Raw genomic sequence first — 19,101 nt, forward strand, 5'->3', positions numbered from 1 at the left:
GGACCCACAAGGACACAGGAAGTCACTCCCTGCCCAGAGCACTGGTTCCTTCTGGTCTGGGCCCAGGAACTGAGCAGATCCAAGAGGGCACCTCTGTCCCCAATCACACAGAACCCAGAGGAAGTGGGGGCCCCAGGAACTCTAACCCAGGCAGTATCTTAGGTAAGCAGACAGCAATGTCCACCCCAAACAGGGAGTAACTGGGACCCACAGGGACCCAGGAAGTCACTCCCGGCCCAGAGCACTGCTTTCCTTTGGTCCTGGCCAGAGCACTGAGCTGAACTTGGGTGGCAGCTCTGCCCCCAATCTCTAAGAACCCAGAGGAAACAGGGCTCCCAGAGACCCAACCTGGGCAATATCCTGTCTGCGCTTGAGCACAGAGCTGATTTTGGGCCCCAGCTCTTACCCCAGTAGTTACACCCACCCCACACAGTTCTGATACAACCAAGATAATAGGAAAGACAGGCTCCAGTCAGAGACAGGGCAGGTAGCACTAAGGAGATACAGATGGCAAAAGGCAAGCGCAAGAACATAAGCATCAGTAACCCAGGGTACTTGGCATCATTAGAACCTAGTTCTCCCACACTAGAAAGTCCTGAATTCCCCATATCACCAGGAAAGCAAGATTCAGATTTACAATCACTTCTAATAATGATGATAGAGGACTTTAAGAAGGACAAAAATAACACTCTCAAAGAATTTGAGGAGAACACGGTTAAACAGGTAGAAGCCCTTAAAGAGGAAACAAAAAAATCCCTTAAAGAATTACAAGAGAACACAACCAAACAGGTGAAGGAATTGAACAAAACCATCCAGGACATAAAAATGGAAGTAGAAACAATCAAGAAATCACAAAGGGAGACTACACTGGAGATAAAAAAAACCTAGGAAAGAAATCAGAAATCATAGACACAAGCATCAACAACAGAATATAAGAGATAGAAGAGAGAATATCAGGTGCAGAAGATACCATAGAAAATATCAACACACCTGGCAAAGAAAATGCAAAATGCAAAAAGTTCTTAACACAAAATATCCAGGAAATCCAGGACACAATGAGGAGACCAAACCTAAGGATAATAGGTATAGATGAGAGTGAAGATTCCCAACTTAAAGGGCCAATAAATATCTTCAACAAAATTATAGAAGAAAACTTCCCTAATCTAAAGAAAGAGATGCCCATAAACATACAAGAAGCCTATAGAATGCCAAATAGACTAGACCAGAAAAGAAATACCTCCTGTCACATAATAATCAAAACACCAAGTGCACAAAACAAAAAAGAATATTAAATGCAGTAAGGGAGAAAGGCCAAGTAACATATAAAGGCAGACCTATCAGAATTACACCAGACTTCTCACCAGACACTATAAAAGCTAGAAGATGCTGGACAGATGTCATACAGACCCTAAGAGAACACAAATGCCAGCCCAGGCTACTATACCCAGCAAAACTCTCAATTACCATAGATGGAGAAATCAAGATATTTCATGACAAAACCAAATTTACACAATATGTTTCCACAAACCCAGCATTACAAAGGATAATAGCAGGAAAGCTCCAATACAAGGAGGGAAACTATACCCTAGAAAGAGTAAGAAAGTAACCCTGTTCCAACAAATCCAAAAGAAGATAGCCACACAAAGATAACTTCACCTCTAATAATAAAAATAACAGGAGACAACAATCACTTTTCCTTAATATCTCTTAACATCACTGGACTCAATTCCCCAATTAAAAGACATAGGCTAATGGACTGGATACATAAAAGGGATCCAGCATTTTGCTGCATACAGGAAACCCCCCTCAGTGCAAGGACAGACTCTACCTTAGGGTAAAAGGCTGGAAAACAATTTGTCAAGCAAATGGTCCTAAGGAACAAGCTGGAGTAGCCATTCTAAAATCTCCAGCCTGAGAACACAAAGGGGGGGAAGGGAATTCATGGCTCCACCTGTATAGGTAGTTGAGGGTGGCCTTGCCAGGCATCAGTGGAAGTGGACAGCCTTTGTACCTGAAAGTTTGGATTCCCTAGTGTTAGGGAATTGCAAGAGCAGGGAGGCGGGAATGAGAGGATGGTGGGAGCACACTCTCAGTAATTGGAGTGGGGGAATGGGGTAAGGGGTTAGGCATCAGTGGAAGTGGAGGGCCTAGGTGCCTGAAAGTTTGGATTCCCTGATGTTGGGAAATTTGAGAGCCGGAAGGCAAAAAATGGGAGGATGGTGGGAGCACACCCTCATAGAAACTCCCAGAATTATATGGATTAAGACATGACAGAGGCAGGCCACCAGAAGACAAGATTCCAGAATTCAAACAAAAAATTATCTTGAAACTAAAATTTGTTTTGAGAATTGTATATTGCAGAATACACAGCCTTGGTGTATCTACTCATCAAGCAAGCTGAGCAGACCTGCTGAAACCTCTGATGTCCTGGAATTCCATCTGGATGCAGTGAAGACACAGCATCAGAGGCTTATCAATTTACTCTTCCCCCAATCCCTCTTCTAAAATCTCAACACCCATAATCAGCTTGAAGAAGTTAATGAAGAGTCGCTGCCCCTATTCCCTGGGCTTCGGGACTGAGGTGGTTAATATTGGGCTGTCTTTCTAGGGAAAAGTAGTGGTTTTGTTGGAACAGGGAGGATTAGCTAGGGTTTATTACATAGCTATAACCTACTGGTAGAAATATGTATAATTGTTATTAAGATAAAGTTATAATTTCTTAAATGGTACAAAATTAACTTTGATTTCAAATTTAAGGTTTTCATTGGTACGAGCTTCTTATTAATATAAAGGTGAGATGAATATTGTTACTATCATAGGCATTGTGCCTGTATAACACATTTAGGAATACAAGGCTTAGATCCAGTCCTTCTTTAACTTTTTTAACTGATTTGAGATGGTTAGCCTGTGAGTTAAGGGACTATAGCAAATTCATGGCTTTGAGATTATTGTTAGGGTGTTTTCTATATTTTCATTTAGAAATAGCTGAGAGGAGTTAACAGACAACAGTCCAGATTGCCTTACATAAATAGTTGGTTTTCAAAACGTCAGAAATCCATAGAATTGACGTTACAAACATTTCTATACTAATGTTCATTTTGATTAGAGACCTGTCTGCTCCTGACAGCTTCCTGTTCTGGATTCTAAGAATAAATTGAGCATCTTTGGTGTTACTCCAGTTGTGGGGAGACAGCCACTAGGCAAGAATTGCCTCTTTTCATCTACAGACAAATCGCTGTCCAGAAAAGGACACACTTGCAGAATAGTTGACTGATTATATCTGCCTAGACAGAGTAATCAGCCCTTAATAATTCTGCAGCACTAAGGTCTGTCAGATGATTCTGGGCCAGAAGGCTGAAGATCAGATACTCCAAAGTTCTGTAGTATAGGCACTGTCCAGGTTTTCAGCGGTCTCTATAAATTTGCTATGTTTTAGAAGCTATGCTTTGTGCTTCCCATAATTTCAGTTAACTCAGTCATTCTGGACTTCTGATGGGGTTGAAAACCTATAGTCTCATAGCCAATCCTTGCTATTTACTTTGTGAGAAAAGAATTAAGAGGATGGTTTTCAGCTGACATTCATTCTAAAGCCAAGAAAAAAAAGCCAGGTTCAGAACTAAGTCTTTTATTTAGGAGAGATGACAGAGGTTCTGCTTAGTCAACAAAATGATGAACTGGGTATTAAGTCTATCTTGCACCTTACTGACATACATTGGTATAGTTATGTTCTAACTGTATTTTGAGAGAAAAGTTTTATTTTAACAGGAAGGGTGATATGTAGGAGGAGCTAAGGTGGGTGGAGTAAGGAGAGAAGAGGTAAGGAGAGGAGGAGGAGAAGAAGAGGAGGAGCTAGGTAATGAAAGAGAAACAGAGAGGGGGGTCAGACATGGAGGCAGATGTTCACATGTCTCCACCAGTCAAAGATAGCTGATATATCTAGGTTGAGTATTAGGTTACACTTCTGATTGATACTGAGTATTACCAAATTTATAAAGCCATTGGTTAACATTAAAAAAAAATGTATAAAAGCAAGAAGGAGAAGGGGTATGGGAAAGGGGTCTTCTAGGGAGGGGAAATGGGGAAAGGGGGTGGCATCTGAAATATAAATAAAATATCCAATAATAAAGAAAACAAAAAAAATATAACACAGAAAAAAAGATTTGGAGGGTGGTTTCTGGGTGGTGGGAGGAAGTAGGATAAGGGGATAAAATCTGAAATGTAAATATAATACCCAATTTGTAAAAAAAAAAAAAAGATGAAAAAAAAAAAGAAAAAAAGGGAGATCTAATAACACAAATAGAAGGATTTAGAAATTTAGGAGGCAGTTTATGTTAATGGAAACAGCATCATAGAAACAGGAAAATCACACCCTCATAGAAGCACAAGGAGGGGGGATGGGATAAAGGGTTCCTGGGTGGTGGGGGGAATGGGATAAGGAGATAAAATTTGAAATGTAAATATTATAACCAATTAAAAAAGGGAAAAAAGAAAAGTTGTTAGAACCAACATCTTTAATAAAATGTCAGCCCTCTAAAAAAATATTATCTTGATACTAAAACTTGTTTTGAGAATTGTATATTGCAGAATACACAGCCTTGGTGTATCTACTCATCAAGCAAACTGAGCCGACCTGCTCAAACTTCTGAGGTCCTGGAATTCCATCTGGATGCAGTGAGGACACAGCATCAGAGGCTTATCAACTTACTCTTCCCCCCACTCCTCTTCTAATATCTCAACGCCCGTAATCAGCTTGAAGAAGTTAATGAAAAGTCAGCACCCATATTCTCTGGGCTTGGGGACTAAGGTGGTTAATATTGGTCTGTCTTTCTATGGAAAAGCAGTGGTTTTGTTGGAACAGGGAGGATTAGCTAGGATTTATTGCATTGCCATAATCTATTGGTAGAAATATGTATAATTGTTATTAAGATAAAGTTATAATTTCTTAAATGGTACAAAATTTACTTTGATTTCAAATTTAAGTTTTTCATTGGTACAAGCTTCTTATTGATATAAAAGAGAGATGAATATTGATACTCTCATGGGTAATGTGCCTGTATAACACATTTAGGAATACAAGGCTTAGATCCAGTCCTTCTTTAACTTTTTTAACTGATTTGAGATGGTTAGCCTGTGAGTTAAGGGACTATAGCAAATTCATGGCTTTGAGATTATTGTTAGGGTGTTTTCTATATTTTCATTTAGAAATAGCTGAGAGGAGTTAACAGACAACAGTACAGACTACCTTATATGAATAGTTGGTTTTCAAAACGTCAGAAATCCATAGAATTGACGTTACAAACATTTCTATACTAATGTTCATTTTGATTAGAGACCTGTCTGCTCCTGACAGCTTCCTGTTCTGGATTCTAAGAATAAATTGAGCATCTTTGGTGTTACTCCAGTTGTGGGGAGACAGCCATTAGGCAAGAATTGCCTCTTTTCATCTACAGACAAATTACTGTCCAGAAAAGGATACACTTGCAGAATAGTCAACTGATTATATCTGCCTAGACAGAGTAATCAGCCCTTAATAATTCTGCAGCACTAAGGTCTGTCAGATGATTCTGGGCCAGAAGGCTGAAGATTTGATGCTCCAAAGTTCTGTAGTATAGGGAGTGTCCAGGTGTTCAGCGGTCTCTAGAAATTGAGTAAGTTTTAGAAGCTATGCTTTGTGCTTCCCATAATTTCAGTTAACTCAGTCATTCTGGACTTCTGATGGGGTTGAAAACCTATAGTCTCATAGCCAATCCTGGCTATTTAATTTGAGAGAAGAGATCTGAGTGGATGGTTTTCAGCTGACATTCATTCTAAAGCCCAGAAAAAAGCCAGGTTCAAAACTAAGTGTTTTAGTTAGGAGAAATGACAGAGGTTCTGCTTAGTCAACAAAATGATGAACTGGGTATTAGGACTATCTTGTACCTCACTGGTACAAATAGGTATAATTATGCTCTAATTGTATTTTGAGAGAAAAGTTTTATTTTAACAGGAAGGGTGATATGTAGGAGGAGCTAAGGGGGAAGGAGTATCGAGAGGAAAAAAAGGAGTAAGGAGAGAAGAAGAAGAAGGAGAGGAGATGCTAGGTGATGAGAGAGAGAAAGAGAGAGAAAGAGAGCGGTCATGGAGGCAGATGTTCTCCTGTCCCCACCAGTCAAAGGTAGTTGATATATCTAGGTTGGGTACTCGGTTACATTTCTGATTGAGCATTACCAAACTTATAAAGCCTTTGATTAACATTTTTAAAAAATGGTATAAAAGCAAAAAGGAAAAGGGGACATGGGATAGGTGTTTTCTAGGGAGGGGAAATGGGGAAAGGGGGTGGCATCTGAAATGTAAATAAAATATCCAATAAATAAAAAATAATAATAATAAAGATTTGGAGGGTGGGATGATGATTGTTCTTAAAGAGAATATCATTCATTCTAAACTGGCCTCAAACTTTGTGTGGAGGATGACCTTGAGTGTCTGGTTCTCTTGTTTCTACGCTTTAATCCTGGCTTTCTGGCCATAAACCACTGCATTTGATTTGATGCTGGCCAAGAACCTAAGAATTCCTGTATGTTTGGCACACTGAATAGTAATCCCATTCTTGTTGCTCCTTTTAAGGATTCACACTACCACCAAAGCTAGATTACTGCTATCCATATATTCCAGGCTAGCCTTTAACGTAAGGCCAATCTGTCTACTAAGCCTCCAGAGTCCTGAGATGACATGTATACTCCTTCATACTAGCTCTGATATCTAGTCTTCACTGAAATCAACAAACTCTCTAGAACTGGCTGATATCACCCAATGGATGAGGGCACTAAACCTTGAAATAGTGAGCATGAAGATACATCTTGTAATTTTCCTCGGCTGAATGTTTGGGCAAAGGCTTGTAGTGGCTGTGCCTTTCCTTCTGTCCGTCATGATGCATAGAGAAGTTAGATGAGGTCAACTCCAGTGTATCTAGTCAGAACATAACTGCAAACCTACCTGGCTACACAGCAACAGTCTAGAAAATTGCTGCATGCTGACCTGAGTTTCCTTGAGGTGTCATTGGACTGGGACAGCCTCCTTTCCCTCCATCCAACCAGTTCAAATGTCACCTGCTTCAGCAGATGGAAGTCCAACTACAGCTCATGTTGAGAGTACTTAGAAATGTTCTCAGTAGGAAAAAGATGTCATCTAAAAAGGAAGGAAGAAAGAAAGAAAAAAAGGGTCAGTGGTGCAGACTTGTAGGTCCATAAAAAGACTGTGGAGGCAGAAGGATCAAGAAGTCAAGGTCTCCCTCAGCTACAGAGTAAGTTCCAGGCAAGCCTGGTCTACAGAGTAACTCCTCAGGTGGAACTGCTCTTCCCCAGCATGCAGGATACCCTGCTTTTCTTCCTCAGGACCAAGTGAACAAGGATTGGCAGGTAAACTCTGTAATAACTACAAGAATTCAGAACTCAATTCATCCATAGCTCCATACATAGAAAAAAAACCAAAGATTTGAGGTGATATGCAGATCTCTGTCCTCTACCTCAGTTGGCAGAGAGCAGGAGGATCATGAGTCCTTAGCTTCCTGGACTACATATAGAAACATGGAGTCAAAACAAGAGGAGAGAAAAAAATGAAAGGATTCCTCACTAGAAGGACCTGATAGGGGGCTGGAGAGGTTTCTCAGTTTAGAGAACTGACTGCTTTTCCAGAGGTCCTGAGTTCAATTCCCAGCCACCTAATGGTGACTTACAACCTATAGTGTCCTCATATAAATAATATAAGTATTTCTTTCACTGGCAAAGAAAAAATTATATGAGTATGAAATTTAGCTAGTCTGTAGTGAGGAGGAAAACGTTAACAACCAACTTGGAAAACTAGATACTGCTATAAATAAGGACTGCATTTGTTCATGATGCGTACATGACCACAGAGGGAGGTGTGTGTGTATGTTTCTTGTGTGTGTTGTGTCTGTTTGTCCTCAAATACTTAGTCCAGGAATATTCATCAAATGCTTTTTCACCTTATATTTTGAGACAGAGTATGTCAGTGATCTAAGGTCAGCAAACTCCCATATATGCTTCTCTTGACTATCAGGCCTAAGAGGACACAAGCTGCCTTATCTGGTTTTCACAGGTTCCTTTTGTTGCACTTAGATATTTTACCATACACACAACTTCCCAGTCCCAAACATTAAATCTGTTAGTTCCACACACTTAGAATGTGCGTGTCCTTTTTTCAAATAGGATACCACTAAGCCTTGTACTTACTCTTGCCTATAGTAGACTTGATCTTTTGATACTAGACAAGGAAGAGTGGCTAAAAACTGATATTTATGCATTGGCAATGTCAAGACAAGAAGATGAGGATCCTACCTAAGGTCCTCTTTGGCTACAAAGTGGCCTTTTGGGACATATGAGACCCAGAGTAAACCACAAATGATAACAACATTACAGTGCACCTAAGGAGAAACTGAGGCAACAGTATTCACAGGAAGTAAAAGCCAGTCTGAGCTATTCCCTGGGTTCTATTCCATTTGCTTTATAGATAAGACAATGTGAACACTAAAACCACCATATCAATACTATTCCTGCTAAACTCTTCCTGTTCAATGGGTTCTTCCTGAGTGAAGTTCTTTTCCTCCATGAGGGTCTCTTTCTGCAAGGTATCCCCAGAGAAGGAGTCTGTGAGGGGTACACTCTTCAGTGCCTGCAGGGATACACAGAGCTCCTCTTGGGCACTACAGTATGGCATACTCCTGTCAAGCTTGTATTTGATGACTCTCATGGTCCTGCCAATTCTAGGGCTCGAGGTGCCCGGGAAAATCTGTGTGGAAGTAGGTGGTAAACATGCCTCAAAGTTTCTGATCACCAGTGCCTCGTGATTTGTTTAATAGTGGGCCTCCTGCCAGTATTGGTCATCAGCATTTCCATGATAATATTGAAAATATTAATGAAAACATGTGCAGGAATGCAGGGAAATGATGGCCCGTGCGGGTGTGGGTTCGTTCTGTTGGGCTGAGTTGTAGGTCCCCATTAGTCTTCTGTTCTTCACTGACTCAGGGAGGCACGCCAGAGAGAGGCAGAAGCACAAGATTCTCCACTGGTTCCCTTTGGAATGCTGGGCTGTGAGAAACCACTGGGGTGCCCCCGGGTGGGGAGCGAACTCAGTCTGAAGGTCTGTGGGGGGGGGGGTCAGGGGCTCTCAAGTGGACCCGGAGAGAGGACTGCTGCCTGCTGGCTCCAGGGCACTCAGATGAAGAAACAGCAGAGTGGCTGCAGTGTGTTGGTGGCCTCCATTCTGGGGCTCTCAGACCCCTCTGGGATCTTATTTAGGCATTGCTGCTGGAACATATTAATGCTTCAATCACTACATTAAAGAAGAACTTGGAGATGCAAATTGTCAGCCTAGGCCACCACCCCAAAAATCATTTGGAGAAATAAAATTGTTAGTGAAACTATGTTGAAATGTTTTTACTAGTGGCTCTGATGTAGAAACTCTAAGGTAACAATTTGAATTTCAGAAAGACACACTCTTACTTGTTAAGCTTTCTTTGACCTTTTATGACCTTTTTTGACCTTTTATGGTCAAAGAACAAGAACAATGGTAGCACAGGCTGATGCTACTCCCACTGTTGCTGGACTTGTAATAATAGATTTCTTATATCCATTTTGCCCTCAGCTTCCTGATATCAATTGTTAAAAACTACTAATGAGTATACATACATTCTGAGGATTTAAGGTAGATATGACTGGCTTTTATATGAAAGTTTAGATTTGTGATTCCTTTAAGCTTTTTCCTAGATTACTTTTAAAGATAAATAATAAAACAACTACTCATTTCTTTGTAACTACAAATTTTAGCCTGCCAGTAAGCAACTACCTTGTTTGTATACACTTTGTGAATCTGTAACAAGTTGCTTAGTCACAAAGTACCTGGTTGTCTGGGAAAAATTTGTTTTCTTTACCTGTACTACATAATACTATTTCTTGTAAAGGTATTGGGGAACTGTGGGGCAGTGGGCTGTGAGAAGCAGCTGGGCACCTGGTCAAACACAGGCCTTGAACCCTGGATCCTAATGGGACTACACGTGTTCAGCCACACCCCCATACTCCAGGCTCTTAACACAGACACCCTTCCCCCCCAAGACCTCCACTGATCCTCGCCTTCCAGTCACATAGGGCAAACACCCCTACCAGCCCCTTCATAGGTAGAAGGCATGACTACAGGTGGCTCAGCCTTAAGAAATTTCCATATTAATGAGATACCTAAAGGCCAGAGGGCATAGCCAATCAAGCATTTCTTCTTAGACCCTCCTCCCTCATCCCTCCCTATTTAACTCAAGTCGGTCTGCCCTGAGTTTGTGGGGCAGGGGTGATGCAGCCAGATTCATCTACCACCCGCCATGACAATAAAGCTTGTAAAACCATGGACTTCCTTGTGTCTTTGGGGCCTCTGTGGAGAACCATGGAGGGGCCCTCTGAGTATTGAGCCTAATCTCCCATGGAGAACTTCTCTGCATTCGTGCCTCAGAAGCTGCCTCTTCAAGCAAGCTAGCCAAGAAGCCAGCAATCCAGCCAAGTGAGTACAGTAACAAAGAGTTTCTTTCCCACAGGGCACTGTTGGACACCCCTCCTCTCTCCCCCTCGCATCTCTGTTCTTCGAGGTCCCCAGAGGTGTCTGGGAGCCTGAGGACAAGAACATCCATCGGCCTCCAGGTCCACTCAAGAGCCTTATCCCTGCAGGACTTCAGACTGAGTTCTCAACACACCTGGGTGGGGCCCCATAGCTCCTTCCCTGTGGAAGGGAATCAAATTCCCTCACTTCTGCCTTCCCTCATGGAAGGGGATCAAATTCCCTCACTTCTGCCACTCTGAGCCACGGTTCCAGCTGACTGAGCCATGGCAGACACTCAGGGACCACAACTCTGCCCAACAGAACCTACGCACCTGCATCCACGCAGGGGCACATCAATCCCGCAGGAAACGCATTGTTTATCATAAACATTTACTAGAAGAAATCTCTAATGTAACCGCATTGCAATTTTATGCTTCTTAAAAGATTTTGCTGGGATATATAAGCTATGAAAGAAAGAATAAAGTGTGGAGAGCTGGCAAATTTCATCCTTTCATCCATCAACTATGCATATGTGTGTATATGTGTAAGGTTTATGTGACTGGTAGCTTACAACATTGTTCCCTCTACCCATCAATTATGTGTATATATGTAAAGTTTGTGTGAGTGAGGATTGGAACACTGTTTCTTTAACTTATCAACTATGTATATGTATGCATATATGTAAAGCTTGTTGCTGTATGTTGGAGCTTGCTCTATCCAGCAAGTGTGTGTGTGAGTGAGTGTGTGTGTGCATGTGTGTGTGTGTGCGTGCGTGTGTGTGTGTGTGTGTGTGTGTGTGTGAGAGAGAGAGAGAGAGAGAGAGAGAGAGAGAGAGAGAGAGAGAGAGAGTAATGAGTGGCGCTTTCTCTAAGCGCTTTCTCTAACCATTTTATGTGCAAATGTGTATGTTTGTAGGTCTGTGTGCATGTATGTATGAATGTATCCATGTATTTGTTTCCAATTATTGGATTATGTTTTTTATTTTAGCTAAGCAGAGTGCATGTATGTGTATGGTGTGTGTGAGCATGTGTGTGTGTGTGTATGTGTGTATGTATGTGTTTGTGGTTTGTGTGTGGGTGTGTATGAGCTGAGACATGATCTTACTGGATTTTTCATTGATCTTTATAACGTGTCCTTCTCTTTCTCTTTTGATAACTTTTGGTTGAAAGTCTACTTTATTAGATATTATAATGGCCACCTCAGCTTGTTTCCTCGATCAGTTTGCTTGGAAAACATTTTTCCTGCCCTTTACTCTGAGGTAATGTTTATATTTGCTGCAGAGGTGTGTTTCTTGTGTTTAGCAGAATGATGGATTATATATATATATATATATATATATATATATATATATATATATATATTCTGTTAGCCTGTGCTTTTTTATTGGTAAATTGTGTCCATTAATGTTTGGAGATATTAATGACCAATGATTGTTACTACTTACTGTTTGGTTGTTGGAGGTGTTATTGTGTGTAGGTTATTCACCTGTTTTGGTTTTGCTGTTAGATGATTAAATTCTTGTGTTTTTCTGGGTATAGTTACGATCCTTTTGTTGAAGGTATCTTTCTTGTATCCTCTGTAGGGTTCTATTAGTAGAAAAATATTACTTAAATTTTGTTTTATCATGAAATATTTGATTTTCTATCTATTGTGATTGAACATTTTCCTGGGTGTAGTAGTCTGGGTTGATATCCATGGTCTCTTAAGGTCTGCAAGAAATATGTCCATGCCCAAAGGCTTTAGAGCCTTTGTTGTGAAGTCAGGTGTAATTGTAACAGGTCTACCCTTATATGTTACTTGTTCTTTCCTTCCCTTCAGCTTTTAATATTCTTTCTTTGTTATATACATTTAGTGTTTTGATTATTATACAGTGCTAGGATATTTTTTTCTTTTTTGGAAAAATTTTATAGATATTTTCTTTATTTACATTTCAAATGTTATCCCCATTCCTGGTTTCTCCTCTGAAAAACCCCTATTCCATCACCCCTCTTCTAGCTTCTATGAGGATGTTTTCCTACCCACCCAATCCTGCTTCACTGTCCCCCAGCATTCCCCTAGCATCAAGCCTTCACAGGTCGAAGGGCCTCTCCTCTCACTGATATCCAACAGGGCCATCGTCTGCTACATATGCTGCTGGAGCTATGGGTAGCTCCATGTATACTCTTTGGTTGGTGGTTTAGTCCCTGTGAGCTCTGGGTAGTCTGGTTGGTTGATACTGTAGTTCTTCCTATGGGTCTGCAAACCCCTTCAGCTTCTTCAGTGCTTTCTCTATTCCTCCATTGGGGACCCTGTGCTCAGTCCAATGGTTAGCTGTGAGCATCCACTTTTGTATTTGTTAGGCTCTGACAGAATCTTTCAGCAGACAGTTATATCAAGCTCCTGTCAGCAAGCACTTCTTGGCATCCAAAATAGTATCTGGGTTTGGTAATTGCATATGGGATAGATCTCTGTGTGGTGCAGTCTCAGGATTGTCTTTCCTTCAGTCTCTGCTCCACACTTTGTTTCTGTATCTCCTCCCATGGGTATTTTGTTGTGCCTTCTAAGAAGGACCAAAGTATCCACACTTTAGTCTTCCTTCTTCTTGAGCTTCATATGGTCTATGAATTGTATCTTGGCTATTCCAAGTATTTGGACTAATATTCACTTATCAATGAGTGCATACCGTGTGTGTTCCTTTGTGGTTGGGTTATCTCACTAAGAATGATAATTTCTAGTTTTATTCATTTGCCTAAGAGACCATTGTTTTAAATAGCTGGTTAGTAATCTATCGTGTAAATGTACCAGATTTTCTGTATCCCTTCCTCAGTTGAAGAACATCTGGGTTCTTTCAAGCTTTTAGCAATTATAAATAAGAAGGCTGTAAACATAGTGGAGCATGTATCCTTGGTATATGTTGGAGCAACTTTTGGGTATATGCCCAGGAGTGGTATAGCTGGGTCTTCAGGTAATACAATGTTCAATTTTCTGAGGAACCACCAGACTGATTTCCAGAGTTGTTGTACCAGCTTGCAATCCCACCAACAATGGAGGCATGTTCTGCTTTTTCCAAATCCTCTTAATTGAGTTTTTGAGTTTAGCTATTCTGACTGGTGGAATCTTAGGGTTGTTTTGATTTGCATTCCCATGATGACTAAGGATGTTGAAAATATCTTTTTGTGCTTATCATTCAATATTCCTCAGTTGAGAATTCTTTGTTTAGTTCTCTACAGCATTTTAATAGGGGTATTTGATTCTCTGGAGTCTATCTTCTTTATTTCTTTGTATATATTGAATATTAGTAATCTATTGGATGTAGGATTAGTAAAGATCATTTCCCAATCTGTTGATTGCAGCACATATTCTGCAATTGGAACAATACAGAGAAGATTAGCATGGACCCTGCGCAAGGATGACATGCACATTCCTTGAAGCATTCCATATTTTTACTGGAAACATAGGCTCCAGTCAGAGACATTGAGTGTAGGTAGCACTAGAGTTAACCAGATGGTGAAAGGCAAGCACAAAAATGTAAGCAACACAAACTAAAGTCAGAACCCGGTTCTCCCACCATAGCAAGCCCTGAACACCCCCATCACACCAGAAAAGCAGGATTCAGAATTAAGATCACTTCTCATGATGATGATAGAGGACTTTAAGAAAGACATATGTAACTCCCTTAAAGAAGTACAAGAGAACACAGGTAAACTGGTAGAAGCCCTTAAAGAGGAAACACATAAAAATGCCTTAAAGAATTGCAAGAAAACACAACCAAGCCCTTCTGTCCCTCTTCCAGATCTGAGGCCTGGTGCAGACCCCTGCTTGGTCTGCTCCTGTGTAGACACCAGATCCTGAAACTTTCTAGAGGGACCACTGAACTGAGAGTGGCAGAGGAACAACTGAACTCAGAGCAACAGACATGTCCCGAGACATCCTAGAGGAGCCACTACACTCAGAGCAGTGGACACCTTATCCTGAGACATCTTAGAGGAGACACTGCACCCAGAACAGCAGACACCTAGTTGGTCTGCTACCTTGGAGACACCATATCCTGAGACATCCTAGAGGAACCACTGTACTCAGAGCATCTGGAGTTCAGGACTGAAAGATCACAGAGACATCTGAACCCTGAGGAGTTCAGACACAAGCAACATAACTGGAAAGGCAGGTTCCAGTCAGAGACAGTGAGTACAGATAGCACTAGAGTTAACCAGATGGCAAAAGGCAAGCACAAGAATGTAAGCAACAGAATCCAAAGTTACATGGCATCATCAGAACCCAGTTCCTCCATCATAGAAAGCCCTGAACACCCCATAACACCAGAAAAGCAGAATTCAGAATTAAAATCACTTCTCATGATGATGATAGAGGACTTTAAGGAAATAAATAACACTCTCAAAGAATATAAGGAGAACACAGGTAAACTGGTAGAAGCCCTTAAACAGGAAACACAAAAATCCCTTTAAAAATGCAAGAAAACACAACCAAACAGGTGAAGGAATTAAACAAAACCATCCAAGATCTAAAAATGGAAGTAAAAACAATTTTTAAAAATCACAAAGGGAAACCACCCTGGAAATAGAAAACCTAGGGAAAAGATCAGGACTCATAGAGACAAGCATCACAACAGAATAAAAGAGATAGAAGAGAGAATCTCATGTGCAGAAGATACCATGGAAAACATTGACAAAACTGTCAAAGAAAATGCAGAATACAAAATGCTACTAACCCAAAATATCAAGGAAATCCAAGACTCAATGAGAAGGCCAAACCTAAGGATAATAGGTATAGATAAGGGTGAAGACTCCCAACTTAAAGGACCAGTAAATATCTTCAACATAATTATAGAATAAAACTTTCCAAACCTACAGAAAGAGATGTCCATAAACATACAAGAAGCCTACAGAACTCCAAATAGTTTAGACAAGAAAAGAAATACCTCCCGCCACATAATAACCCAAACATCAAATGTACAAAAAAAAAAAAAAAGGAAAAAATACTAAAAGCAGTAAGGGGAAAAGGTAAAGTAACATATAAAGGCAGACTATAAGAATTACACCAGACTTCTCACTAGAGACTATAAAAGCCAGAAGATCCTGGACTGATATTATACAGACCCTAAGAGAACACAAATGCCAGCCCAGACTACTATACCCAGCAAAACTCTCAATCAGTATTGATGGAGAAACCAAGATACTTCATGACAAAACCCAATGTACACAATATCTTACCACAAATCCAGCACTTCAAAGGATAATTGGGGAAAACTCCAACACAAGGAAGGAAAATACAACCTAGAAAAAGCAGGAAAGTAATATTCCAACAACCCCAAAAGAAGATAGGTACACAAACATAACTCAACCTCAAATAACAAAAATAACAGGAAGCAACATTCATTATTCCCTAATATCTCTTAATTTCAATAGACTCAATTCTTCAATAAAAAGACATACACTGTCAAACTGGATACATAAACAAAACCCAGCATTTTGCTGCATACAGGAAACACACCTCTGTGAAAAAGACAGATACTACCTCAGAGTAAAAGGATGGAAAACAATATTCCAAGCAAATGGTCCCAAGAAACAAGCTAGAGTAGCCATTCCAATATCAAATAAAATCAATTTTCAACCAAAAGTAATCAAAAAATAAGGAAGGACACTTCATATTCATCAAAGGAAAAATGAACCAAGAGAAATTCCCAATTCTGAACATCTATCCCCCAAATGCTAGGGCACCCACATACATAAAAGAAACTTTACTGAATCTTAAAGTATACATTGCACCTCACACAATAATAGTGGGAGATTTCAAAACCTCACTCTCAGCAATGGACAGATCATGGAAACAAAAACTAAACAGAGACACAATGAAACTAACAGAAGTTATAAACCAATTGGACTTAACTGGTATCTATAGAACATTTCATATAAAATAAAAAAATATATACCTTTTTTTCAGCACCTCATGGTACCTTCTCCAAAACAGACCATATAATTGGTCACAAAACAGGCCTCAACAGCTACAAAAAGATTGAAATTATTTCTTGAACCCTATCAGACCACCATGGATGAAGGCTTGTTTTTAATATTGACAAAAGCAATGGAAATCCCACATACACGTGGAAACTGAACAGTCCTCTACTCAGTGATGACTTGGTCAAGGAAGAAATACAGAAAAAAATTAAAGACTTTTTAGAATTTAATGAAAATGAGTGCACATCATATCAAAACCTGTGGGATTCCATGAAAGCAGTACTAAGAGGAAAACTCATAGCTCTAAGGGCCAACAAAAAAAGAGCATACATTAACAACTTGATAGCACACCTGAAAGTTTTAGAACAAAAAAAGCTAATATACCCAATATGAGTAGATGGCAGGAAATAATCAAACTCAGGGCTGAAATGAACCAAGTAGAAACAGAAAGAACTATACAAAATATCAACAAAACCAGGAGCTGGTTCTTTGAGAAAATCAACAAGGTAGATTAAACCCTTAAGCCTGACTAACCAAAGGGCACAGAGACAGTACTCAAATTAATAAACTCAGAACTGAAAGGGGAGACATAACAATAGAAACAGAGGAAATCATCAGATCCTACTTCAAATGCCTATACTCAACAAAATTGGAAAATCTGGATGAAATAGACAATTTTCTAGATGGATACCAAGTATCTAAATTAAACAGGAGCAGAAAAATCATCTAAACAGTCCCATAACCTCTAAAGAAATAGAAGCAGTCATTAAAAGTCTCCCCACAAAAAATGTCCGGGACCAGATGGTTTTAGTGCAGAATTCTATCAGACATTCCAGGAAGACCTAATACCAATTTTCTTCAAACTGTTCCACAGAAGAGAAACAGAAGGAACAATACCCAATTCTTTCTATGAAGCTACATTCACCCTCATACCTAAACCTCACAAAGACCCAACAAAGAAAGAGAACTACAGACCAATCTCACTTATGAATATGGATACAAAAATACTCAATAAAATTCTCCCAGAACAAATCCAAGAACACATCAAAACAATCATCTATCATCATCAAGTAGACTTTATCCCAGAAATGCAGGGATGGTTCAATATTCGGAAATCCATCAATATAATCCACTACATAAATAAACTCAAAGAAAAATATACATGATCATCTCACTAGATGCTGAGAAATCATTTGAAAAAATTCAACATCTCTTCATGTTAAAAGACTTGGAAAGATCAGGAATTCAAGGCCCATACCTTAACATAGTAAAAGCAATATACAGCAAGCCAGTAGCCAACATTCAACTAAATGGAGAGAAACTTGAAACAATCCGACTAAGATCAGGGACTACACAAGGCTGCCCATTCTCACCCTACTTATTCAGTGTAGTACTAGATGTCCTAGCTAGAGCAATTAGACAACAAAAGGAAGTCAAAGGGATACAAATAGGAAAGGAAGACATCAAAATTTTACTATTTGCAGGTGATATGATAGTATACTTAAGTGACCCTAAAACTTGCACCAGAGAACTCCTAACCCTGATAAACAACTTCAGCAAAGTGACTGGATATAAAATCAATGCAAACAAATCAGTAGCCTTCCTCTATTCAAAGGATAGACAGCCTGAGAAAGAAATTAGGGAAATGACACCCTTCACAATAGTCACAAAAAATATAAAATATCTTGGAGTGAATCTAACCAAGCAAGTTAAAGATCTGTATGACAAGAACTTCAAGTCTCTGAAGAAAGAAATTGAAGAAGATCTCAGAAGATAGAAAGATCTCCCATGCTCCTGGATTGGCAGGATTAATTTAGTAAAAATGGCCATCTTGGCAAAAGCAATCTACAGATTCAATGCAATACCCATCAAATTTGCAAATCAATTCTTCATGGACAAAGAAAGAGCAATTTGCAAATTCATTTGGAATAACAAAAAAACCAGGATAGTGAGAACTATTCTCAACAATAAAAAAACTTCTGGAGGAATCACTGTGCCTTGACCTTAAACTGTAATACAGGGCGATAGTGAAAAAAAAAAAAAAAAAAAACTGCAAGGTACTGGCTCAGAGACAGGCAAGAAGATCAAAGGAATAGAATTGAAGATCCAGAAGTGAACCCACACACCTATGATCACTTGATCTTTGACAAAGGAGCTGAAACCATCCAGTGAAAAAAGGACAACTTTTTTACCAAATAGTGCTGGTTCACCTGAAGGTTAGCATGTAGAAGAATGCAAATCAATCCATTCTTATCTCCTTGTACAAAGCTCAAGTCAAAGTGGATAAAAGACCTTCACATAAAACCAGATACACTGAAACTAATAGAAGAGAAGGTGGGGAAGACCCTCGAATACCTAGGCACAGGGGAAAACTTTCTGAACAGAACACCAATGGCTTATGCTCTAAGATCAAGAATTGACAAATGGGACCTCATAAAATTGCAAAGCTTCTGTAAAGCAAAGGACATTGTCAATAAGAGAAAAAGACAACCAATACATTGGGAAAAGATATTTACCAATCCTACACCTGATAGAGGGCTAATATCCCAGATATACAAAGAACTCAGGAAATTAC

The 19,101-nt window shown here is 39.7% G+C and overlaps 1 non-coding gene across 1 annotated transcript; it reads left to right on the forward strand.

Moving 5' to 3' along the window:
* The first annotated feature begins 13,894 nt into the window (after positions 1-13,894).
* LOC117699372 (U6 spliceosomal RNA) lies at positions 13,895-13,999 on the forward strand. The gene has a single exon (XR_004605168.1). It is a non-coding gene; the product is annotated as a U6 spliceosomal RNA (small nuclear RNA).
* Positions 14,000-19,101: the final 5,102 nt, after the last annotated feature.

Source organism: Arvicanthis niloticus, chromosome 1 (genome assembly GCF_011762505.2).
Source record: "Arvicanthis niloticus isolate mArvNil1 chromosome 1, mArvNil1.pat.X, whole genome shotgun sequence".
In the NCBI taxonomy this organism is placed as follows: domain Eukaryota; kingdom Metazoa; phylum Chordata; class Mammalia; order Rodentia; family Muridae; genus Arvicanthis; species Arvicanthis niloticus.